Source organism: Callorhinus ursinus, unplaced genomic scaffold, assembly GCF_003265705.2.
Source record: "Callorhinus ursinus isolate GAN/ISIS: 27379988/994484 unplaced genomic scaffold, GSC_fseal_2.0 scaffold51, whole genome shotgun sequence".
In the NCBI taxonomy this organism is placed as follows: domain Eukaryota; kingdom Metazoa; phylum Chordata; class Mammalia; order Carnivora; family Otariidae; genus Callorhinus; species Callorhinus ursinus.
In genome coordinates this window covers 1,166,310-1,192,079 of record NW_027397113.1, presented here as the reverse complement: position 1 = coordinate 1,192,079, position 25,770 = coordinate 1,166,310, and the positions used below count along the sequence as shown (strand labels likewise).

The 25,770-nt window shown below is 63.0% G+C and overlaps 1 protein-coding gene across 1 annotated transcript in view; it reads left to right on the top strand.

Moving 5' to 3' along the window:
* The first annotated feature begins 555 nt into the window (after positions 1 to 555).
* The window catches only part of OSBPL5 (oxysterol binding protein like 5), a 50,625-nt gene continuing 25,410 nt past the window's right edge, over positions 556 to 25,770 (top strand). The window contains exon 1 of the mRNA XM_073883333.1: positions 556 to 676. The gene's annotated coding sequence lies outside the window, so the exon portion shown is untranslated. The remainder of the gene's footprint in view (positions 677 to 25,770) is intronic.

The window sequence follows — 25,770 nt, the reverse complement described above, 5'->3', positions numbered from 1 at the left end:
AGAGTCCTGAGGAGGAGGTGCTGTTAGAAACATGAGGTGTGACCTAGGGGTCCTGTTTAGCATACCTGTAGGACAAGGACAAAGGGCTCTGGTTTCCGGGGTAACTCATGTTCTGGTGGCTTCTGTCGCTAGAGGAAAACTGATGACAATTTCTGGGTCCCAGGGAGAGAGAGGGGGCACCCTGGACTGTGGCTAGGGTGGGCTGGAGGCCACCAGGCATCTGTGACCATGGCACTCTCTCGCACCGTAAATGGGAGGACCCCTCCAGGCTGCCCCTGACCCCACCTCGGCTCAGCACCATCAACCCTGCCCAGCGGCCTGACCTGCGGCAGCGGCAGCGGCACACCAGACCCGGCCAGGGAGAAGGGGGGCAGTGGAAGCCTGGGGTCCCTGTGAGGCGCTCCAGCGCCACGGATCCCGCCCGGGGTTTTGTGGCCGCCGAGCCCTCCCCCTCCCCCCTGCGGCCCCCTCCCTCCTCCTCCCTGCTCCTCCCTTGCTCCTTCCTCCAGCGCCCTCCCTCCTCCCCGCCCCCTCCCCTCCCCGATCCCTCCTCCCTCTGCCGCCGCTCCCTCCCAGGGCTCCGCGGTTGGATCAGTCCTCTGGCATTTCCTGCAGCCGGGCCGCGCCGCCAGCTGAGCTCCGCGCGCCCGGCCCGCCGGCACCGAGTCGCGGCACGGTAGGGGCAGGGGCGCGGCGGCCGGGGAGGGCCGGGGTCGGCCGGGGAGGCGGCCGGGAGGGCGCGGGGAGGGGCCCGGCGGGGCCGCGGCCGAGAGGGCCCGGAGCGTCCGGCGCGCCGCCGGCGGCCGGCTGCGGGGGTCGGGGAGCCCCGAGCCGCGGCCCGCGGGGGCCCGGGGACTTGGGCTCAGCCCGGCGCGCCCCGACAGCGGCCTGGCGGGGAGCCCCCGGGGGGCGCGGGGCGGGTCGCAGGCTCGGGCGGGCGGGCCGGGGCGCGGGTGGGGCCCGACGTGTGGAGCGGCGCGTGCCGACCGCTTCCCGCTTGTCGGGACCTCCAGGAGCGGGGCCTCGGGGGTGGGGGGCCTGGCCGTGCGCGCCCCCAGCCCGACCAACCCTGGGTCGGGTCTGCATCCCGCGTCTGGCATCGATCGCCGCTGTAGGCTCCTAACGCCGGCGGCGGTGTCTGGGCCCACAGAGTGGGAGGCTGCCTGGGCTGAGGGCGGACCCCTGCCTCACCCACCACCCACAGCCACCATCTCTAGGCCACTGACACCCTAAAGATAGGGTCGTAGCAAGTGTTGGGGGGGCGGCAGACGTGAGTCTACCGGAGGGTCCCCTGCCCCTGAGGATCCCCGGGAGGGTGGGAGGTGTGGGGGGGCGCTGTGAACAACCCCCGGGGGTCACTCACCAGCATGGGCTCCCCAGGCACTGCCCCTCCCCCTTGTGGGCTGCCTGCCCTCAGGAGCCAGCTGGACTTGGGATTTGGAGTGTCTGGGGCTGTGGACAGGTCCTCGGGTGAGGTAGGCTTCTCTGCCCCACACATCCTTGAGCGGAGCCAGGCCAGGCCTTGCTGGAGCAGCTGGTTGGATTTCTGCTCCTTTGCCATCTTGGGATTTTACGAACTTGCTACTCTGTCTACACGAGTATTTAGATACATGTCTGCCCTTCTGCCTGAACCCCTTCAAAATGCCTTTGACAGGTGGGCCGCTGGGATTGTCCCCAGGTGCAGCCCCCAGGCCAGGGACAGGCTCAGGGTGTCACAGCTAGGGACGTGGGCACAGCCTCTGGGTTAGATGTGTGTGTCCTTGGATCTGCGTGTGCGGTGTGGATCCAGGTCCCAGAGCGCAAAAACCCTGCCCGCAGCAAGAGCAGGCTGAGTGGTCTTTCGGCTGTGTTTTTCCTCCCGTTCCTTGGTTTTGCGGGGCCCTGAGGCTCCTCGAACTTGACAGGCTTTGCAAGCAGCAGGCAGTCCAGGGGCATCTGAGGGCCCCCCTTCAGGCTTCAAGCTCCCGAGCTGCAGATCCTATTGTCTGCGGCACGTGTGCGTGTGCGGGGCAGGGGCCGCGGGGTGCCAGGGAGGAGGCATCCAGTGGGTCTGTCTGCTGTGTCTTACCAGGCTGTATTTAGAAAAGTGACAAAGCAGATGGGCCAGGCAAGGGCCCTCTGACCCGCCTCGTCATGGGAAATGGGGGGGTGGCTGTGCAGAGGCCTGGGCAGGGCGTCCTGGAAGCCAACCGAAAGCTCCTCCTTCCTGGGCCCTGGGGTTCGGGGTCTGCGACGAATCTGTTGTCTTCAAAGCTCTGCTTCTGGTTCTTGACAGAACGCCGAATGCAGCCCTTCCCCCTTAGCATGGTATTTACTATGCTGAGAATGTCCGGGATCCATGTCTGTCCTGAAAGCTCTCTTCCCGGAAGCTTCCTGAGCCGGGAGAGTAACCTGACAGGCTACGCTTGCTCTCTGAGGGCAGAAACCCTCCGTGAGGAGCCGCTGGTTTAAAGACTCCTGTGTGTCTCTGGCAGCTGTGTTTTGGGGGCTTGTGCTTTCTGCCAATTCTGTGGTTGAGCCAGTGTGAGTGTGCATGCACGCACACACGCGGTGTGCAGGTGGAGGGGATCTCACTGAAGGGGACAGAGGCACGCCCCGCCCCCTTTCCCATTTGTTGTCCCAGCGACAGGTGTGCAGCCGCAGCTGAGAAACCGTGCAGACCCAACTCTCAGTTGCAGGGGTGAGGTCTGAACTCCAGGATGGGGGCTGCAGAGGGCCGAACACAGGGTTGCACAGTGTGCGACAGGAGGACCCAGACATCCTGACATGAAGGGAACTGTCAGACGTGGTTCCCCCGTGGGGCCCCTGGGTCGGGTGCCTGGGAGTGGCAGGGCTGGGGTTGTGCAGAAGGGCAGTGCCACTGTGACCTCCCAGTGGTGGCCAGGTGTGCTGCCCAGGAAGGTCCTCGAGCTGCTCACAGCCGCCCCGAAGGAACAGGATACTGTTCTGGGGGCCGAATTTGCCCCGTGACCTACCAAGCCTACAGGTCTAGGAAACAGAACTTACCACCGAGGGATGAGCCCTCTGAGGCTTTGCACTGGCCTGGGCTGGGTTGGTGACCCTCACGGGGCTGGCCGCTCGTCTGGGGAGATGTCTAAGCAGATAGTGGATCTTCTGCAGGGCAGGGTAGTGATGGTTGTTGAATACAAAGAACTTGGACTTCGGAGCGGGTGCTTCCAAGCCTGGGCCCCGGGAGCGTGTGCGGCCGGGTGTGAATTTGGCTTCTGCTGGCTTGGCGTCTCTGCCAAGGGGAGTGGGCACCAGCCGTGTGGTCAGGACCTGCCCATCGGGGAAGCAGGGCTCGGGCAGGGCCAGGGGCAGAACAATGGGTCCGGCCTAGAGTTCTTTGCCTAGCAAGGTAGCTGGGGAATAAGCCGCCCAGAGCAAGGAATGTTGCAGGCCCAAGGTGTGGGGCAGCCTGCAAGAGCTTTAGGCATCCACAGGGAGGGAGTCCCCACAACCAGGATCACAGATCCGGGAGACGCGGGAGCAGGGGGTGCACGATGACCCCTGGGAAGGGCCTCGGAGCTGTCCGGCCTGGCCCTGGGGAGGCCCAGGGCCACCGAAGGACGAGCAGCATTGTCTAGGCCATCAGGCCAGGGAGAGACAATCCCCACCACTCAGGACAGGAGCTGGTTGGGTGGCTCTAGGGGCTCTAGGACCCCCAGGGGACCTTTGTTGTGACTCTCCAAGCCAGTCGTTCGCTAGCCTCTCTTCTGTGCTGGGCTCTCCTCCAGCAGCTCAGACCACACCAGCCACCCAGCAGGCTCCAGTCTTGCCCTTCTGGCCCTCCAGCCAACAGCCAGCATGATCTAAAGTATAGACTGCATCCCACGGCCTACCTGCGTAGGGTCCTCTGTGATTCTCACCGATCTCTGAATAATTCCAGACTCCTTTCTGGGCCCCGCAAGGCCCTGGGCAGCCGGGCCCCTGCCTGCCTGTTAGCTCCCCCCCACCCCTGTGCTCCTGTGCATGGCCATCTAGCCCCAGGCCCAGCCTCTGTTACTCTGGGGCCTTTGCATTCCCTGTTCCCTCTGCCCTGGGTGCTAATGCCAGCCCTCAGCTCGGGTGTCACGAGCCCCTCTGTCCCTGACAAGGTGCCGATTCCAAGGTAGCTGTGCTTTGTTTTCCTAGCAGCACTGCTCCGTGTCCAGATTACCTCCATGCTGTTTGTTTCATTGAATGACTAGATGTGGAGAAGGCAGCCGGCCCAGAGCCAGGCCCACGACGGGTGCTGTTAGCACGTGTGGTCATTGTGCCCTGTTGCCTGACTGTGTGCTCAGACCCTGGCACGTAGTAGGTGCCCTGTGCTCACATGAAGCCATAGGGTTGTCCTTGTCCAGGGAGCCAGCGTCTTAAGCATGATGCTCGTTCTGCACCCCAGTCCGGTCCCTGGCTTCCCTAGATGGCTCACCTTCGAAAGGCCCAGCTTGCTGCCCTGCCCAGGGCGCCTGCCCTTCCTGAATTATAAATAGAACGCATGCAGTGGCTTACCTGGGAGGGATGCCTGCTAGTGAGGTGGACGTCCCCTCTGATCCTGATGGGAACGAAGGACTCGGGGAAGATGAGGCCCCTACAACTGAACAGAGTCCATCCCATGACGGGGAGTTTTATGAGGCGTAACTGAGACCGGGAGGAGGGATCTGGGAATACCCCGTCCCACAGGTTACTTCCCTGTCTAAGGCCACGGGAGTCTGGAAACCAGGCAAAGGCCACACTCTGCTGTGGAGACAGGCAGGTCCCCAGGAAGGCGGAGGGAGGAGAGGGAGCGGGGCCCCCACGGGCCAGCAGGCGGGCAGGGTGGCACCGTTGTCCCTTGGATACAGCCACACTGGGACCCGCGGCTTGCACACAGGGAAGGGTGTCCAGGCCCAGGGGAGGGAGCTCCTGTGGTGGTGTCCTGCTGCCTCCTGGGGTGAACGGGCACCGGGAGGTTGCTTAAAGGGCCAGCTGGTGCTGAGAAGGCTGGGGGGAGGGACGCCCATGGGATTTTCCTGCCTGCCTATCGGGTCGAATCCGGCAGAGGGCCTGTGGCTGCACATCACGTTCCCTAGGCCACAGCGGCCTGAGGGGACCAGTGAGCAGCAGAACAGCTAAATGAGAAGGCCAGATCTGCCCTATGGGACGGCCCCCACCCCACTTGTCAGGAAGGCCCCCAAATCCAGAGCCCTGGGCCAGGGGGCTGGACGGCCACACTCAGACCTGAAGTACGCACGCTGTGGGACGAGAACCATCACCAGGGACCTGCGCTGCCTGGCAGAGCCCAGGGAAGAGCCCTCCTGCCGTTACTTACGGTGTGAGCGGAATGTGGGTTTCTGTGCCTCTGCTGTTTCAGGAGACCGCTCCTTCGCCGGGGAGTGGGGGTGGGTTTCCGGCTCTTCTCGTTTGTACCCTGGAGGTGGGGAGGTCTTCAGGATGCCCAGGGGTCTGGGGCCCTTGCCAGCATGGCCCTCCCATGGGCCTTGGGGTTGTGGGCTCCTCACCCCAACCCTGGGAGTCGGGATGGGTGCTGCCCTACACCTCCCGCTTGGACCCTAAAGACCAGAGTGGCTGTTTGCGTTTAGAGCACTCTGTTTCCACCTCTGTGCAATGGCCCCTTGAACAAAGCCCTCTCGGGGGGCCTCTGGCTTAGCAGCGTAATCCCGTACTGGGGAAACCCTGGGGAGGGGACAGAGGGGAGCCCTGGAGCCCTGTCCCCCCCCCCCCGGCCCCACCGAGCTGCTGCGCCGGGCTGAGCAGGGCAGTCAGATGGCTCAGCAGCCTGGATTTGGAGCCACAGAGATGTATGGACCTGGGGCATCAGGGTGCGGGTGAAGCTGGGCCAGGGGGCTGAGGGGTCGATGGTGTCAGGGCAGGGCCCACGGTGGATTTGGAGGCCTGGCCAAGGAAGTTTTGGCTCAGGGATTCTTAGCCCCAGGTGCTGGGGGCGGCAGTCTCTTCATTGACCCAAGGCCAACTGCACAGTAGGACCGTGGGGGTGCTGGGGAGGGGAGAGGAAGCTGGGACTTTGCCAAAGTTGAGCCATAGGTGTGGTGAGGTGGAAGGGGGAGGGGCCTGTCACCTGCACCTCTCTGCCTTAGCATATGCTGTTCCCTTGCTCAGAAAGCTCTTCCGACCCTAGGACAGACCAGATGGTTGGGGAAGCTCAGGCCCGGCCTAGCACCTTCTCTTTGGCGCCTGTGGTCTTCGGGGTAACCTTGCAGGAGTCCACCTCACCCCCTCTGTCCTTTCCCTTCTTATTGTGTCGGGCCTCCTGCTCCTGGTCTGACCCCCTCCTATCAGAGCCCCCCTTCCCTGGCTCCCGCTTCCCACTCACCGGGGAAAATGTCATTTGCTTTTTTCCTGGCTGGTCGGTGAACTGCTGCTTCTGTTTGCTTGGTTTGGGTGTTTTGTTTTATGCAGATAGCTGGAGCTCGTTAAGCCGGATACCCCGGTCTGTAAACACGGCCTCTGCAGAAGGTGCTCCAGACCTCCCAGGGGGGCTCTGTGGATGCCCAGAGCCTACTGGTTAGGATGTGGGCTCCTCGGTCCGCACTGGCCGGGAGTCCCTGCCCCCCTCTGACACATCTCCGGCCAGAGGGGCCCTGGGCAAGCCCCTGGAGCTCCAGGCCTTGGTTTTCTCATCTGTGAAACGGGTGTCTCAGTGGTGAGAACCGTGTGGGAAGTGCAGGGCCGGCCCACAGTGAGCACAGGACCCAGCCCACCCTCCTCTGGGTTGAGGTGCTGCCAAGCCGCTGGGCTTTGGAACAGGGAGGGACCGGCTCCTTATCATCAATTAAAACTTTGATTAATGGCTAATGCTTGTGAAATGTTTAAACACAGGAACCACACAAAAGAATACAACCAACCCCCACTCGACCAAGGTTGTACTGTCTGGTTCTGCTGCTTCGGGTGTAAGGCCTGGAAGGTTGAGCAGAGCACGGGGCCCTGCTCCCCTGAGGCTTTCCCAGCTGACTCGCCCAGCGGTGTTTTTATGTTTTGACTATATATGGATGCGTCCGCAAACAAACGCAGGCTTCTCTGGCTGGTGTCCCCTTCATATAGCCTCTCATTCCTCGTCATTCTGGAGTTGCAGAGAATTTGCAGAAACACATATACGCAGCCTTTTGCAACTTCTTTTGAGCGGCACAGTCATAAGCCATGAGTCCCTGCTCATCTTCCTTGCTTTGTGTAAGGAAGGCACGGTTGATTTCCATTCTCCCGTCCAGCAACGTTCAGCTTGTTTCCATTTTATTCCATTTTATCCCAGGAGCGTGTTTTGTGTTCGGGTCTCATTGAGCACATGGGCGGGAGCTGCTCTGGGCCATTGGCCTGAAGTGGGGTCTCGGGGTCCGTGGGTGCACACCTGAGCAGCCCAGCTGGATGTGGCCAAGTGGCCACTGGTGATGCTGTTGGGGGAGGGGGGAAGAGGGTCGGGCTCCCCCCCCCCCAGCAGCTGAGGCAAAGGACACATAGCAAGTGTGGAGCTTACGTCACAAAGCTTTGTGCATCGGGGGTCTTCCCAGGGCCCAGGCCCAGGGTGGGTGAGCAGGGGCTGCGTCTCCTAGTAGGGCGAGGGTCCTGGGCTCAAGGCGTACTTTCTTAGCAAGTCTGCTCACTCTCCTGGCGCTGGGGTCCTACCCCCTGCACCTGTCCCCGAGGAAAGACCAGGGGCTCTCCCATCCCATTGGAGGGAGATACCATCCCCCCGCCTGCCCTCGGCACGGGGCTGCAGGCTGAAGGGCTCTTCCCAAGGGGCACACGCGACAAAGACGTTTGCCAGGGTCCCCCAAGGGGTCTCTCGGTGACCAGCACGCCCTATTAATTAGAAACAGCAGATACATGTAACATGATGACTCTAGTTGATGACATATTGTAGTCTTAAAATATGATAGGAGAGTAGAACTTAAACCTCACCTCCACAAAAAAGATGAATACGCAAAGTGACAGATGTATTAACTGGATGGGGGGAGTCTTTTAGAACACGTGTGGATGTGGAGTCATCATGATGTGTGCTTTAAGTATTACAATTTTATTTGTTGATTATACCTCGATAAAGCTGGGAGCAAAAGTAGCCTGACCCAGAGCCGACCAGGGTCCGGAGAGCTGAGGTCCAGCTGAGTTCCGCTCTGAGCCGGTCAGAGCACTGAGGCCCCCAGGTGAAAACACACGTGGCCACCGGCCGAAGGTGCGTGATGAGGGGCACGTGAGGGCCACACCCCAGACCACGGTGTTCCCCTCCCTCCACAGTGGCCCTTTTGAAACCAAACGTGGCCTTTCCTCCAGGCTGGGTGTGGACGATGCACCAGTGGGCCATGAATGCCCATGTTTGCTGACCTCTCTCTAGGGCAGCTGTGTGTGGAGTCCTCGGGGGCCCGCCAGGGTCGGCCCTCCTTACCCTGCTCTCTAGAACTCTGGCGGAGGCAAGGGGGGTCTTCCAGGTCCCCTGCCCCTCCCTGTTATCATGCCACATGAGCGGCTGCTGTGTGGCATCCTTGGCCCGGCGGTGTGGGGAAGGTGGACACCTCCCCCCACACTCAGAGGAGGAGGGGGTGCTCAGCTGCAGTGCCCACAGTACCTGCGTGGGGCCAACCACGTGAGCTTCCTAAGTGGGGCCTCTACTCCGCAGAGCCCTGCCCAGAGCCCCAAGGGCAGCAAAAAAGGGGGAAAGACGTTGTCCAGGCAAAGCGGACGTGTGTCCATCACTCTTGGTGTGCCGGGGGGGGGGGGGGGGGGGGGGGGTCCCTCTGGTGCGTCCCCCATGCGGGACCACCGCGGGGCCCCCGTCAGCCTGTCCTCCCCCTGCCTGCCAGAGGGCCGCCTGGGCCGGCGGGCGGTTTTTACACCACGATGGAACGCATGGCAGGAGAAAGACACGCAGGCAAATGACTGTCCTCCCAATCCGATCCTTATTTTGAACTGTGTCTGCTTCTCAGTTTATTTTTAAATCTCGAAAGCACAAGGAACGCGCTGTTTATCTCCGGTGCGCCTGCTCGCCCCAGCGTGGCCATCCATCACGTCCCAGCCTCGGGCCGCCCTGGGCTGCCCGCCGGAGCCGGAGTAACCCCGCAGAGAGTGCGGCCCTCGGGGACCCACTCCCGCGGGGCGGAGGGGGCTTGCCCCACTGAGCAGCAGACCTTTGAACCACATTTAGTGGAAATCTTTCCAGAATGAGTTAACACCCACAGGATGCCTGGCAGCCTTAAGGTGTGGGAAGTCATTTAACCCTTTCCTGGCAACAATTCATTTTACAAGTGATGAACATTTTTTGAAGGGTTTGAGGTGAACTCTCTTTTTAACCCTTTGAACACACCGATGCAGCAAGCCCCACCAGCATCCCTGTTTGACAGACGGGCACACCCGGACTCGAAGAGGCAAGAAAACCTGCCCGAGACCACCCAGCGATGGTGCTCGAGGCGGCTGGGAACCACCAGGCCACTTGCCCACCCCACGCCCCCGACAATGCGGGTGGGACTGACCGTCCCTCTACTAAATGGCCCCAGACTCCTTTTATTATGCTTCTTGTTGGAGGGTTGTTGGTTATTTTATTTTCTTCTTTAGAAAGCCTGTTTCTGCTTCTAGCCTGCTCTTGTTGAGGCAGCGAGATAAATAAGATTGTCGGAAACGTGTGCAGAGCACGAGAGCGAGGGGCTGCTGCAAGATGGCCTGAGATCTGTCTGCGAGTCGTGAGCGAGACCGCGAGCGGAGATACTGACTTAGTTGCTGAGAGGCTTTGTTCTTGGCGTGCTCCTCCTTCTCGCCCAGGGTCTAGCGGGGACCCTCACGGTTGTTAGCAGCCGCTGACGGGTGTCCGGTGCTCACTCGGATGCAGCCCTTCGGTGTGGTGCACAGGTGTCTGCTCTGTTCAAGCTCCGGAGAGGCCCAGGGGCTGCCGTTTTCCGGTGTGAAACCAGGGCTCAGGCAGTCCGTCCCCCACCCGGCCAGCCAGTGAGTGCCAGAGCCCCGGCTTGTCCAGAAGCTTCTCGGTCTGATGCCGGCGGCTTCGCATAAAATGTGGGCCAGGGAGGGGACTGCGGAACAGAGGTGTGGAAGGCCAGCGTTTCCAAGCAGGCAGGACTCAGGCTCGGACCCTACAGGTGCAGCGTGCATGGTGGGTCTGCTTGGTCCGGGAGGGCAGGCGGGGCTCCGCCTGGGACTGGCACCCCAGCGGCCCCAGGTTCTGACCCAGGTGATGGGTACGGTGCTTGTCCGGGCAGCTCGTGGAGCCGAACGTCTGTGTGGTTTTCCGTATTTACATTATATTTTATGGCTGAGACCCCGGGAATCGAGGCTGGGCCAGCTCCGGTGGAGGGAGCACGGGCCCCCGGCCAGGCCGGGACCCCACACTCTGAGCGGCTCCTGGCATTTTCAGGACAGCTTCCGGGGGGGCTTTCTGTGGCTTACTTTGTCCACAGCCGCCTCTACTGTTACTTTAAAGCGTGGCTCTGTGAATCCACTCGCTTCTTTTTACATAAGCAAATTTGTCTCTAGAAAGAACCTTTCAGTTGTTGCTGCAGCTAGGAAATCCTGTCACTTGTAATACAGAGCAGGGACAGAACGAAGCCAGCAGCTGGTGGTCCACTGCAGCAGCCCGGCCTCCCTGGCAGAGGTCGGCAGGACGAAGACCAGACTCTCCTCCTTGCCGTGGTCAGGAGGCTGGAAAGAGAATGTGAAGAGAGGGACGCCGTCCCCAAGGCCAGCGAGGAGCAGTGCAGCCACTGTCTCCGGCTTCGTCGGCTGTCCGCGCACATTTTGGGGTGCGCAGGTGATGAGCGCATTTGGAGTCTGGCTCCAGGGGCAGCGGGGGCCCTTGGTGGCCCATTCCAGCGGCTTCCAGGAGCTGGCTGAGTGGGACGGACGGGCTGCCGCTCGGACGGCGGGAGGTGACCCCAGCCGTGGGGCCGTGGCGTTGCTGCCTGGAGACCCCTCCCCAGGTGACAGGCTGGCATCTATGGAGCCATGGGCCGGTTTTCTGCTGGGTTTATGCTGGGATGGTGCCTCAGCTGCACGGGGCTGGGAGGGGTGTGTGAGGCGGCTCGCGGTGGCGGGGTGGGGGGGCGGTGGGGCAGGGCGAGGGGCTGATTTGGATGTGCCCCAGATGGGAGCGGGGAAGGGGGTTGTGTTTGAGCAGAGCCGCCTGCTCTGTGGAGTGGTCCCTCTCCTCCAGTCTGGATAGTGTCCAGCGACAGAGGGGCCTCAGCCTCGTCCTTGGGGCAGAGGAAGGAAGCACCCACTCAGCTTCCGTTCAGGCCGTCCCTGCTCACAGCTTTGACCTTGAACTGAGGGCCTGTGCGCCACCAGGGGCTACTGTAACAAAGGACCACACACCGGGGTGGGGGGCGGTGGCTAAAACCACAGAAACGTAGTCTCTCCCAGTTCTGGAGCCAGAAGTCCAAAATCCAGGTGTGGGCAGGGCCCTCTCCTTCTGGAGGCTCCAAGAGAGGACCCTTCCTGCCTTGTCCAGCTTCTGGGGCTGTAGGCGTCCCTGGGCTGGTGGCCACATGGCCCCAGCCTCTCCCCCTGTCTTCACGGGGCCCCTCCTGTGTCTCTCCGTGTCCTGTTCTCATGCAACAGCATAGTCATTGGATCGGGCCCAGCCTCCTCCTGTGGGGCCTCATCTTCACTTGGTCCCATCTGCCAAGACCCTGTTTCCAAAGTTTGGCCACATGCACTGGTCCCAGGGCTAGGATGTGGGCATATCTTTGGGGGGGGAACGACACTCTTCAACCCAGGAGAGAGTGACCACAGTGGGCAGCAACCAGGGGCTCGCTGCGACCCAGAGATGGGAGAGCTGGGCTGGGCTGACCGGGTTGGTGGAGAGGAGACAGATGGTTGCAGAAACATGGAGGTGACACAGGTACGGTCACACCATCTTCCCAGCGATCTTGGGTGTGGGCCCGGGGGCTGCCTTGTTTTACACATGAGAGGCAAGGAGCCAAGCAGGTGCCCAGAGCTGAGCTGGGAATGAACACAGGGTGTGACCCCTGGGGGGATGTCCCCGCAACAAGGGAGGAGTTGTGCCCTGCTTCCCCTGCACCAGCGTGGCCAGTGGGTTTCCACAGCACCCACCCCCGCTGGGCACCCCCGCTGGGCACAGGCCACTGGCCCTGGCACCCAGGGTGCGGGAGACTGCAGTCTTTGGCCTCCTGGCCCCTGACCTGCCCCTGAGACGTGAGCCCCTCCCAGCTCACAGCTCCCCACGTCCTGCTGCAGCAGCCAGCCGGGCCTGGGCGCGTCGGGCATGCCCACATCTGGGCGGCATCACAGTTCTGCCCCCAAGGCTCCAAGTCCGGGAGGGGGGAGCCCGAGGGCAGAGCAGCTGTGACCAGGGCACTGGGGACCAGAGCACATCCTTCAAAGGATGCCACCTCCAAACAGAAAAGAACAAAACAGTGCTGTCTCCCCTGGGGCCCTGGGACTCTGGGCCCTGAGAACAACTCCTTGGTGCCCCTCTGCCGGGGCCGGCGGGGGGCTGTTTCGGGCACACACACATGCACATGCACACACTCTCGTAGTCCCGAAGCCCCTTCCTGCTCAGATCCGGGGCGCTGACACCGGGGCGGCCGGGCTAGTGGGGGGCCCATATGGCGGCTGGTCGTGTCACTCCTGATTAGCTGAGGGTGTGTGGCCATGTGCAGACATGCTGTGTGTGCCTGCGTGTGGGTGTGTGTGTTTGGGGGCGGGGCGGGTGCACTCAGGGTGGACAAGGGAGCGTGAGGACCCCACACTCCTGTGCGCCAGCACCTGGCCCCCAGAGCGCACAGATAGTGTCCAAGGACCAGGCTGGCCGGCTCCCCAGGCTGCCGGGCGCCTGGCCGGGGCAGTGGCTGCCCGTGGACACGTCAGGTCAGGGACGGGTGGTGATGATCAGACAGGGAGGAAGGGAGAGGAGGCAGCCCTCGCCTGGGGGGAGCTCCGACGTGTGCTGGGCAGGGGCGCTCGGTGGCACTGATGACCTGCGGGGGGGGGGGTGCTGTTGGGAATCACACCTGCCCTGGGCAGCCAGGCGACCGAATGTTAGGGCCGGGGCCTTGGAAAGGGGCTAAGCTGAAGGCCTGGGGGTCCTGCCGGTGGCTCTGCAGCAGGGCCCTGGCTGGGCTGGGTTTCCCAGCCACTGGGGGGTCCACGTTCTCGGGGGGCTGCAGGCCACAGGGGGCAGGCCACGGGGACACTCAGCGGTGGCCACTTCCTCCCCCTCCCCATCGTGGCTCCCCCGGTTCTGGCTCTTCAGCACCTCCCCTGTCTCGGGGAGGGTAGGGGGCCCTTCACCCAGCTGGCTGTCACCTTTTCGGCAGAGGTGCCTGGCTCCTTTTTAGTCTTTGAAACTCTGAGCCTTCCTGGGGGGGAGGGGACTCAGATGTGCTCATTTCTTCTCTTGCTTTAAGCCTTTTAAGAAATTCTCCCTTTACGCCTTCAAGAGAAAGCTTTTAGCGTCTCCTCTTTCGCTGTAGAGCATGGAAAATGTCAGATACACACAGAAGCAGAGGGGACGGCGGAACGGGGGCCCCCTCGGCTCCCCACTGTCGCTGACGCCATCCCCAAAGGCGGCTGCATCTCATCCACCTGAATGTGGTTTAAAATAGCCCTCTGTGCTCATCCCCCCACCCCCACGTTGCCCTTCTTGTGCCACCTGCCTTTATCCCCGCCGGCAGGGAGCGAGGCGTCCGAGGAGCGCGGCCCGTGTCGCAGGAGGGCTGGGAGGGCGCGGGCCCCCCAAGGCTCCCCTCCAGGTTTGCGCCCCGTTCCCAGGACAGGGCCCCGAGGCCATCCACACCCAACGCTGCGGAGCACAAGGCAGCGGGGAAGGTTCTGGAGGTCACACCCCAGAGACCCCTCATGAGCTTGAGGAGCTCCCGGTGGGGTAGAGCCCACCCTCCCAGAAGACGCCGTTTCCTCCCTCCCGGAGCGGTGGGCTTGTGGGGCCAGGGCCCCCAGCCTTTGCCCACTCTGGTGCCCCGCCCGGCGTACCCCCAGTCTGTTCTTGGCCACTCAGGCAAAAGAGAGGTCAGTGGTTCAGCCCAGTGTGGGTACTAAACACCTAATGTATACACATCCTGGTGGATTGGACCCCCCCCCCCCCCGGGAAGCAGTGATTCGCACCCGCTACGTGCCCAGTGCTGGCTGGACACTGGGCGCCCAACAGGCAGGACCTGGCCCCGGGCCCTCCCGCATCCTCGGGCCCCCTGCCAGGCCTTCCCCTCCTGCATCCCCCACGCCCCCCATGTCCCCCGCAGGATACAGCGCCTCCACTTCTCCTGACTTATTTTTGGCCTGGTGATGGCTCCGCTGGGGGCGTTTTCCTACTGTAAAGCCACACGCGCTCATTGTGGGGCCCGCACAGATGGGGGAGGCCCCTTGTCACACACACTGGTTTACACACAGACGGATGGCGACAGTCCTTGTCATCGGGGGCCCCCCCCGTGCTGTGCGCAGCCTGCTCCTCACACTTGGTGCCCCTCGGAGCCCCCCGTTACAGATGCCGATCCTGCTGCTCTCCTGTGGCCACGTTTAGTGTCCTTGGCACGACGCTCCTTCACTTGCTAGCACCCACCTGTGCGGGGCGTTTTCCCTCTGGAAATAACACCGCAGAGCACGTCCCTCACGCAGATCGAGGGCATGGGATTTTATTCCCGATGCTAAATCTCTGGAAGTCGGATCACTGGCTTAAAGGATCCGAGCGCATGATGGTTTGCCTCGTGTTTACAAACAGCCCTTCCTCTCTCCCTCTGTCCGTCCATCATCCGCCGTCCACAGTGCCCACCTCTGAGCTGGGCCAGCGCTCAATGCACTGGGCTGACCTGCAGGGTACAAGGGGGGGGTCCCCAAAGCAGAGTGCTTCCCACCGACCAGCAGACCGCGATCTGTCACTGGGGTCCGGCCTCGGTCTGTGACGAGCCTCCCCACCCCCACCCCTGGGCAGCTCAGGGTCAAGGGCAGCCCCTCACCAGGCCCTCTGGGGACACACAGTATAAGACATGTCCAGCCTGAGGGCTGCAGCTGAGCACCCCTGCTCCAGCCTCTGCCAGGCTCCGCTTGGCCCTCATTCTCCCCCGCACCGCCCCGTCCAGCCCCCGGCCCCGGGCAGGTGCCCAAGGCTCCGCAGCCAGGACGACACCCACCCCCGGTGCCCTCGGGACTGGGCGAGGCATGCAGCTGGTCACTCGTGTGTGTTGGTGGGAAAGCCGCCTCTGCCAGGATCCGCAGTCTCTTCCCACTTTGGAGCTGGGAGGAAGACTCAAGCTCATCAAGTCCAGGTACCTGCATTTGCCTTGGGGAAAACTGAAGCCTGGGGGTCGCGTGAGTGGGCAGATTCCCCAGGAGCCGTGCTGGGGCCCAAACCCTTGCTGGTCTCGCCCAGCCATGCTCGCCATCCCCCCCCGCCCCCGAGGAGGTGCAATGTGTGTATTCATCATGGGAGACAAGGCAGGGGGGCACCTCTGTCCTCCGCTGAGCCACGTCTGAAATCCCAGCCCCTGCGCAAAGGAGCATGGGAGACGGGAGTAAACAGAGGTGCTGCCCCCCCACGGTGAGGGGGGCTCCACATGGCCTGATGCTCTTGCGGTCTGTGCTTCTCTGTGCCAGATGCTATTTCCCAAGCCCTGCAGGTGCCCCCACGCTCACCCCACCTCCCCAAAAGAAACCCGCCCGCTCCCAGGAAGCCCGGCACATGGCCGGTGCCCACCGGCAGCTGAGCAGTCCTGCCAGAGACGCGTGGCCAAAAGTACGGTGGAAACCCAGTGTGGAATCAGACAGTCAGGGCCAGCACTGACACCCTGTCTCCGGGGTCCAACCTCCTGGCCTCCTCCCAGGCTGGACGCTCTCCTTGCATCTTCTCTCACCCCTACTCTCAAGGGCCCCCCAGGTCCACTTCTAAGGCTCCCTTTCCGCCCTCCCACAGAGAGCACCCTGGCTCCCCACCCTCCACGAGCTCCAGGTGACGGCCCAGAGAGAGGTGACAGTCGGCCCTCTGGGCTCCTGAGGCCAAGGTGCTGGGGCTGGTGTGGCCCGGGCCAGGCAGCGCGCAGGCCTCTCTCCAGGAGGCCCGGTTCACAGATGCGGCTGCACCCAGGGACCGTGTTTGGAGTGTATTTTCTAGCTGATTCCTGGATAGCTCCCAGCCCACCCAGTCCCCTGAGTGCACTGGTGTTTGGCACAACCTTCCTTGTGACAAAGTAAAAGCATGTGATGAACCAGCACCCATTCCAGAAGGTCCTGGGCCCCCTCCCTTCCCCAGCCTTGGAAGTTCTCACCAGTAAGATGTGCAATTGCTCTCAATGGCACTCAGTTCTTGCTGGTTTGGGCAGGGTCTAAGGGCTCGAGTCTGGGATACCACCTCCAGAAGTTGGCTTCCACCTGGCACCGACCCCCGGGATGCACAGGCCCCGATGAGCATGGCCGTTCCCAGCTGCGGGGTCCCGAGCTGGTCCTGGACGGACAGAGATGGCCAGGCTCGGCACCCAGGGAGCCATGCTGGCTCACCGGAAGGTCCCAGCGGGTGTGTGTGTGTGTGTGTGTGTGTGTGTGTGACAGAGAGCTGAATGGGGAGGTGGGCCGCCATCAGGGCTGGAGGAGGGCGTGGGTAGCGCACCACTGTCCCAGGGACCCACACAGATGGCGTGACCGAAGGCATGGATGAGTGAAGCTCCCTGGCTTTGGGGGCCTGGTGCGGGAGCAGGCCAGCATGAATGGCCAACACCTTCCAGGGCTTGCTGGGGCTCCTGGTGGAGGGGTGGGGGCGGGAGGTTCTGGGGCTTCATGCAGGGGATGGTTGGAGCCCTGAGGAGGTTAGTCAAGGGGGCAAGGGGGTAAAAGTGGGCTCTGTTAAGGGTGATCGGGGGCAGTGAGGGGAACTGGTGGGTCATTGGCCTAACCTAGGTGAGCGCGAGGGGCCTGCACAGGTGGAAACGGGGTGAGGGCCAGGTGGGGTTCCTGCAAGCAAAGGGGAGCAGCGCATACCTGCCCGTGGTGGTTGCATCATGGCAAGCCCCCTTCACCCCCATCCCGAAGGTCTCCATTGGGCTGGGCGACCCTGAAACCCTGCAGGGAATTGAATGGTGACCTCCAAAAAAGATAGGTCATAGTCCTAACCCCAGGACCCATGAATGTGACCTTACTTGGAATTTGGAACTTACAGATGAACCAAAGTGAAGGGTCTTGGTATGAGGTCATCCTGGATTATCTGATGCACCCTAAATCTAGTGACTTTTAAGAGTTGGAAGAGGGAGTCTAAGACAGACACATAGGAGAGGGGCCACGTGATCTCCAGAGGCTGGAGGGACCCAGGCACAGCCTGGGGACATGTGGGGCCCCAAGTGCTGGAAGAGGCAGGAAGGACCCTCCCCTAGAGCCTCCAGCAAACGCAGGGTCCTGCCCACACCTGCAGTTCGGACTTGCAGCCTCCAGAATTAGGAGGGAATGAACTACTGCAGCCAAGCCGCCCAGCGTGTGGTCGTCTGTCACGGCGGCCCCAGGACACTCGTGCACCCCCTCTTGGCAGACACTTGTTAGTTCTCTAACAAAAGCCTTGAGACCCCGTGGAGCCGCCTCCCCCACCGGCCACCTGTACTGTCAGTGGCTGACACGGGGCCCGGGACTTGGGGCTTGCTGCGTGGCTTCTCACCTGGAGGAGGAGGAGAGGGCCCAGGCCCTGTGGTGGAGCCCACCGGGCCTAATGCCTCACTTCCACTGACCATCGTTGGCTCTGGGGGGATGTCCAACATTCTGCCCTGGTTAGAGAGGAGAGCCTGGAGGGGTGGCCATGTGCTCTCCCCATGGGGGGCCCTCCCACACACCGGATGACCCAGGAGTCTGACCCCACATGGGATGGGGGAACAACTGGGAAGCTCCCCTCCCCGAGCACCACCCCCAGGGGCTGGGACATGCTGTCCCTTGACACCGAGCTGAGGCTCTTCTGGACTGATGCAGGTCCCCAGGGCTGGGTTCCCTGGGGCGTCCCCGAAGGCAGGCGTAGATGGAGGGACCGACCTGGCAGGCAGGTGTCCGTAAAGACCATCCTGACCCAAAAGGACATGTCATGAGCTGGGGCCAGCCTCCTATCACTCTTGGTGTCATTTTTAGCTGTCACCTGCTGCTCACGAGGTGACTGTTGGTGCTTCATGCCTTGGAACGTGTCATCTCCTAGTGTGAGCAGTGTGTCCAGGAACAGACCGAAATGTAGGGCTCAGAACGTTGGGGAGAAACCTTGCCTTCTTATCTCCCCTGGGGGTGGTTTCTTAGCCCTGACAGCTGGGGGGGGCCCAGCCTCAGGGACCCGTCTCTCTAGAGGGTCTCTGGACCATTCTCTGTGTCTCAGTGACTCCACCGGACAGCTCACAGGCGGCAGGATTTGGGGCTGGGTGGCCGCCGCTTCAGCATCTGTAAAATGGGGCTCAGCATGCCCACCGCGCTCCCAGAGACAGGGTGGTGGGTCCTGGGTCAGCGCCACACGGCTTGGGGTTAGCCAGGGTCCCACAGGGATGATGCTCAGTTGTGAAATTCAGCTTTTTAAAGAAGATACGGCGCCCCTCACCACAAGCTGCTGGTGCCATGTTCCTGCACACCGCCCCCCCATCCTGCGACGGCCCCGCAGAGTGGTGGGGTTTCGTACTGTATTGCTTTCGTGGTTGAGTACGCGTCCCTGTGTGGACGGACCGCTGTGCGCTTCCCCATCCATCAGCCCGCGGGGAGCTGGGCTGCGACCACACTTTGCTTGTCTCGAACATGTGTGTTCACGTTGCCGTGGGGACCTATGTTTTCATTTCTCTCTTGGCCTCTTTGGGGACCCTCGGCATGCCCCCCCCCCCGCCCAGGTTTCACGGGTCGGGCCGTGACACTTTCTCAGTGGGAAGCTGGGCGCCCTCATGTGGGCTTTGCTCAGGGCTGGGGATGGTAGGCTCCTGGGTCCAAGGAGTGAGGGGGGCTGGTGGCCGGGCCTCGGGGCCTGCGTGCTTGGCTGCCACATCCTGGAGATGTCAGGTCACCTTTCGGGACCGCCCCCTACCGTGGCAGGTCAGGAAGAGGGTGCTTGGCTCTGTGCCGGCCTGGTCCTGCCGGACTCGCAGGCCCACTTTCTGTGCCAGACAAGTGACTTCTGACGGAACCGGTTTCCCTGCACGCCACCGGGGAGGGGCAGGGGCAGCCGGGACTGTGGGCTGCCCACAGCCTGCCTCGGGGTCACCGGCAGCTGCTGCAGTTGGTTACCCCAGAAGGGCCCAGAAAGTAGGGCTCCCCTTCACGCCCCAGCAGCTGCCTGCCCAGCTCGTCAGCTGGGGAGTAAGGCATTATGCTGGAGGCTGAAGGCAGGGGGCCTGGGACCACGCGCGACCCCGTCGACTTCACCCGGGAGAGGTGCGGACAGCCGCTCCCCCGATGAATGCAAACCCACCGGGCCCAGCTGCACCGGGGTGGGAGTGTGCAGCACATAGTAGGTGGACGGGGCTGTGGGAGGCCGCCACAGTTGGACCCACTGCATACAGAACTTGGAAGTGGGGGTGCAAAGGACAGCCATCCCCCCAGCAGGGTTGTGGGCTCTCCTCCAGGGTCGGCAAGGCTGGGGGTACAGCAAGGAGTCCGCAGGCGGTGGCCCAGAGCACGTTCACTGTCCCTGGAGCTCCTGTTCAGTTCAGTCCCAGCAGATGTGGGGTGATGCCAGGGGCCCAGCATCACCTGCCCCAGGCGAGCTGGGAGTGGGGGCCTCCCCTAACCGGCCACGTGCCCTGGGCCAGTCAGCCCCTTCTTGGGGCCTCAGTTACTTCATCTGTGGAGTGGAGAGAGGACAGGAAAAGGGAGCATTTGGGGTCTTTCTGCTTTCAGGACGTGGATCCTCCCAGCCCCTGGACAGAGTGGGAGGCAGAAGGGGGGATCGTGCCTGCCGCCTACCTGCTGACTCATTCAGCATCCGGTGCCGGTGAGGACACAGTGCAGGGGTGGCGTGTGCACGTTGGTGGAGCGTCTGCCTTGTGAGAACTGGGACCGATCGGTAAGGAGGGAGTTTCCAGTTTATACAGAGGAAGACGGGGGTGCTGCTTCTCTAAATGAGCAGGTGGGGCACACAGGACCAGTGTCAAGGCTGGGAGAGCCTGAGTGCCACTTGCAGGAGCAGAGGGGACAGCTCGGGGCCACTGTTCTGCTCCGTCCAAGGCAGGGAGGTGCTCACGCCCAGATCTGGGGCCTTGTTCCCTGCAGAGGCGAGATTGGGGGGTTGGTTAGGAAAGGAGGCTTCACCCTGACCTGGGGACCCATCTGGCCATGGGTGTGTGGAGTTCGAAGCCGGTTGGCATTGAGGAGGAAGCCATAGAATTGTACCCGAACGGGGGGCCGTCGGGCGTATGTCTTCTCTATGATGTATTTTTAAAGAGTTAGTTCTTGGCATAAGTTCAGTTATGTTGACCCGGACTTCTGATCACGCTTCTGTCGACCTCTGCCCTCTGGACGCAGGAGGCAGCTGCAGCCGGAGAGCGGGGAACAGGGCAGGGGTCTGCAGAAATCCCACAGTGTTCCAAGGACATCCCACCTGGACCGTGCCCGAGGCCGGTTCTGGAACATGACTGCAGTGTAATTACCGCGCGGCGTCCACCAGCCCGGATATCCCCGGGCCGCCAGCAAACCGAGGGTCCCCGCATGCACGTCTGCCCAGCCACCCGGTCACTCCAGCTGTGTCTGGAGCCCACCCCTCAGCCTCACGGCACCAGAGTGGTGGCTTCGCCGTGGACGGCTCCCTGTGCAGGGAGACTCTGCCGGTTCCTGCGGGCCCTGGCGCCGAACCTTCCCGGGACCCTGTGCTCCTGAAACGCCAGGCTTCCTTCTTTAGGGCCTGGCCTTACCCACAGTAGTGGTTCACGTGTTTTAGCAAGCAGTGTACCCGACTGCCGCTGCCTCCCCACCTCCTGCACTTCTGTTCTCACGGTGGGGCCCCCAGCAGTGATGGGGGCAAGAAGAGCAGCATGTTGTCCAGGTGTATTGGTCAGGGCTCTCCTGGTGTGTGTCTGTGTGTCTGTGTGTCTGTGTGTAGGCTGCTGCAAGCCCAGAGGATGGCGAGCCGGGAGCCCCCAGCGGCCCCCCAGTCGCTGGCTTGATACCGTGGGAGGACATGGCCCATCCCCGGGGTGCAGGCTGCCCCCCTTTCTGACTGGAGAGGGCCCCGAGACCAGGCTGGGCTGGTGGACGTGGTACAGTCACGAGGCTCCGGTTACATCCCAGACCCGGCCTCAGGCACAGCCCAGGTGGGATTTATGTTGTGGGAAGACCCCTTATGCCCAGCAGCACAGGACCAGAGGCTGTGAAAAGGGGGTCCCTCAAGATCGGGGTGCATCCCCCCGAGCGTGTCAGGGCACCGAGCAGCTTGGAGCCAGGCAGGCTGGCATTTAATAAGATGACCCACGACAGCCCGTGAAAGGCCACCTTTCCCTGGAGAGAGGGCGCAGAACCATCCGGGCATCCCTGTGGGCCTCCCCATCCTGAGATGCACAGAGTAGAACCCAGCCATCTGACCAGGGAGGGCCCACTGGGACCATCCCCTCCCTCCTCCTGAGGGCTCAGCCTGCTGATGGAGTCCAGCATGGGGGGCTGTGGAGGGGGCCTGGGCTGGCTTCCCCTCTGCACGGCGAGGTCCTTGACAGGGCTGCCACAAGGTGGGTCCCTGCCTGTGTCCTCCCCCGACTGCTCAGCCGAGGGCTGCTGCCCCCTCCCAGGGCCCCAGCAGGGTTTGGTCCTGGCCTCAGTTCTCCCCCCCACCCCCCTGCCCCTGCCCCATGTCCTTGCCCTTCTGTTTGCTGGCTCCTCCAGGGACGGGCCCACACGCTTACCTGCCTGCTGACCCCAGAGTCACCGACAGGAGCCGGGGCAGAGGGTCCCGTGGGGGTGGCGTGGGGTTGGGCAGTGGGCGAGACCGAGGTGGAGGGGTCTGGAGGAGAGTGTAGGCTTGCCCGAGCCCCCCGGGCTCCCCTGGGGTCAGCAGTGGCCCACCTCCCTCGGCCATGGGCGCCCTGCCGTCTGCAGCCCCGGGGTCCCAGCCTCGGGGACAGTGAGGTGCACGTGAGCTCCAGCTCACAGCAGCCCATGGCCCACTTTGTCCAGCTTTCTTGTCGGAGCTGCCCGCCCACACTCGAGGCTCCAGCCCTGCAATGAGGGAAGATGAGCAGTCTTGGCAACAGACGGCGGTGCACCCCACTTTGGCCACGTGCCCCCCCTGTGGCAGCCGCCTAACTGCTTGTCCGTCCATCCCGCTACCAGGGCAGCAGCGGCCTGTGGGGATGGCAGAGGCCCCCCAGGTGTGCCGAGGACTTCTAGACAGAGGCCAGGCCTCCCCCCTGGGCAGGGGTGGTGAGAGCATCCCTCCTTGAAGGGGGCGTGAGGTCACTCTGGGGCCCAAGCCCACCTCCGTGCTTCAGATGTGGATGCTGAGAGTGGGCCGGGGACCCCCGCAGGCCCAGATCTCCTAGCTGGGCTCCTGATGCCCCCTCCCCACCACGCCCCTGCCCCAGCGAGCACCCCCCCCCCCCACCAAGCCACAGTCTGTATCTGAAAATCAGTCCCCTTTCCATCAGGACAGTGAGCAGGATCGGGGAGGGACATGGTGGGGTCAGGCCTGCAGGGGAGCACGTGGAGTCCTGCCAGGGGACCGGGGCCCCCTAGAACTGGGTGGGAACAGTATGCTCCAGGGAGTGCAAGTGGGCGGTGCCCGGGCCGGCTGACCAGGGCACTCAGCAAGCAGTTGGCCAGGTGTCGGTCAGGAGGCCAGGTGGGCGGGTGCCAGGGCCCGGCCCTAACCCCCAGCCACATGACCGGCTGAGTCAGCCTGGGAACACCCAGGCCAGCAAGCCACTTCCTGCCCCCTCCCCAGGGCTCAGCCACATTCCACGGCCATATCTGGGAAGTGTCGGGGGGGGGGGCTTCTGCCCCCCCACCCCCCCAGCCTGGCCCCTTCCCCTCCTTTCTGGCCCTGGGCTCAGCCCTCCGAAGTACAGAAGGGACTCAGGGCTTGAAGGAACAGCACCAGAGAGGGCCCAGGAATGGTTCACGCCACAGGGCCTTAGAGTAGCCCTTTTCCCTCTGGGGACCTTGGTTTCTGCATCTTTAAAACAGGATGGTGAGGTTTGCACTGCCCCCCCCACCTCTCGGGTGCCATAAGCATCACATCCGGTGGGATAACACGTATGAAGGGGCCCAGGGGCGCTTTGAGGGTCATCAGCACCACAGAGGGACTGGAGACACCCCAGCTCCAAAGCCCCTTAGGGCCCGAACACCAGTCCAGAGGCGGGATGGGCGTCGGGTGACCCCGGGGCACCAGCTCCCACACCCCAAAATGCAGTCCCGTGGGGGCTGCTCACGTTGCCCAGTTTGAGCCCAGGTGGTCGGCGCTGCCCGGGGACAGGGCCTCAGCACGCTTCTGGGGCCTCCTGCTGGTATGTGCTCTCAGGAAGGGCCGTCGGTGCTGTGCTGGACCATGCTGTGGCCTCCGTGGGGGGCTCTGGAGCCCCGCGTGGCTTCCCGTCAGCAGGGTCCTCATGGTTACGAGCCTTGGGACCTGCTGACCTCTCCATCGGCTGGGAGGTTGGAGAACCAAATGGGTGGCCTGATGCTGCTTCATCCCTGAGCTTCTCTGTGATTTCGGGGCGTTTTCCCCACAGCCTTTTACAGGCCACTGGGCTCAGACAAAAGTGCATGGCCAGACCACAGGTACCTGCTGCTTCTGCTCCCACCAGTGATCGAGAGGAACCCCCCCTTTACAGATAGGTGCTCGGAGATAGACGCGGCTAGCGGAGGTTCACAGCCGTCGGAGATGGGGCTTCTCCCCAGCTCCGTGCCCTCCCCACACCCCTGTGGCTTGGTGGGAGGAGTGGGATCAGAAGCGTCCCCCCACTTCTGGGCCTGGGGGGGGAGTGAGTCCATTCCTTTGGCTTCTGCCGGATTCCTGCTCAGTCTCAGCCCTTCCCACTGAGAGCCGAGGCTTGGCGAGTTTTGGCCCAGATAACCGGGCTGTGCGTCCTGCCTGTGGAGCCCCGATAAGGCACCAGTGACCTTTCTTTATAAGGATCCCATTATTCTGGCCCGAAGGTGGGTGTCTGGGCGGTGGTGGAGGGGTCGGTGCTCAGAGGCAGGAAACTGCCTAGGAGGCAGCTTGCGGTGGGGGGCAGGGCACTGTGCCGGCTCCCGGGGGGTGGGGGCTAGGGTGGGCTCCGTGCCCGCTCCCCGGACCTGCTGTCGGCCAGTCGGCCTCAGCTCAGCATCAGAGAGCCTGTCACCTGGCAGGTACCCAAACAAGTGTTCGAACTCAGGGACGCAGGGCTGGCCTGGGCCTCCTCTGGGCCAGCCCCGCGTGGGACCCATGGCCCGTGGATGCTGGGGGGCTCTGGTGTCCCAGGTGGGAGACCAGAGAGAGCACCCCTGAGCCCTTGGGCAGCTGGAGCCCAGGCCCGGGGAGCCTCCCAGCAGGCGGGGGGGGGGCAGCTGCCCACCGTGGGTGCAGCCCTAGCTGGGGCCTGGCTCCACGGCCCGGGTTGTGGGGGGGGGCGTCTCTTTCCTCATGGCTCCATTCTTCAGCTCTCTCTCCCTCCCCTCGGGCTCCGGGGATGGGGTGGCTGCCCTCCTGTGGGCCTGTGGGCCTTTAGCTTTCATCGTGAGGAGGCACCACCTGCCCAGCATCGGGTTGATGGTCCCGGCAGCCTGGCAGCCTCCTGGTGCCAGGCCCCCACCTCCACCCTGCCTCCTGCTAGTGCCCAGAGCACAGGGCTTGGTCCTCGGCTGCACCGGGCTCTCTAGCGCTCACACCGCACCTGGCTTGGCGGGCAGGCAGGAACAGGGCTACTTCTCCAGGGCTACGTTGGAAATCCGCCCCAAAGGGACCCTGGCCACCACTCTGAGGACCCGCCCCGACCTGCAGAAAAGGAGGAACGAGGCCCAGGGGTGTTTGCCGTGTGGCTTTCATCTGCGAGCCATTCTGTGAGCCCCTGCTCGGGGTGTGCATGGGGTAGACAGCAGGACAGACGGACGCCACCCCCTCCTAGAGTGTGTGTCCTATGGGGAAAGAGAGTTAGTGAGAAAGGAACACCGGGGAGAAGGTTCTGGAACTCCCAGTGCTATGTGGAGAATTTGCCTGTGTGAGATGTAAGGGGGGCCAGCCCTCTGCGAAGTGACATTTAAGCTGAGTGTGGGAAGGACCCCACCAGGCGGAGATGTGGGCGAGGGCATTCCAGGGAGGACGTTCCAGAGCAGAGGCCCTCGGGCACCGGCTCTGCGTTTTCCAGGGACAGAAGGGGGCCCGTGTGGCCGGGAGAGTGAGTGGGAGGAGGGGAGGGTCGTGGAGGGGCTAGAGGAGAAGGGGAGGGGATTGAGTCTGGACCGGGTTCAGCCACTGGGGACATGGGACCTGGATTTACTTTTGCTGTGGACGAAACGGCATCCACTCCCCAGCACCTCGCCCCGGCCTGGACCACGGTGGAGAGAAAGCACCCAGTGTCCACCGCAGCCGGGATGAGCAGTGGGAAGACCGAGGGAGGTATGAACTCAGCAGAGCTGTGTAGACCCCGGAGCACTACTGAGTAAGAGTGCTGCCCTCCCTGTCTGAGCGGGTCAGAGGGGGCTCACGGGGGCCCAAGCACTGGCGTGGGGCGTCAGGACAGAGGAATGTGCGCTGGTGCACACCTGCACTGCATTCGGATCAGAGGATGTCCGCGCCAGCAGTTGAGGCATTTGAATGTCACCTCTGATGGGTCTGATTGTTGGGCTAATAGGGAGCAAGTGGGAGGGAAGGAGGGGTAGCAGGCTGCTCAGCTGACTGGCTGGAAAGATCCA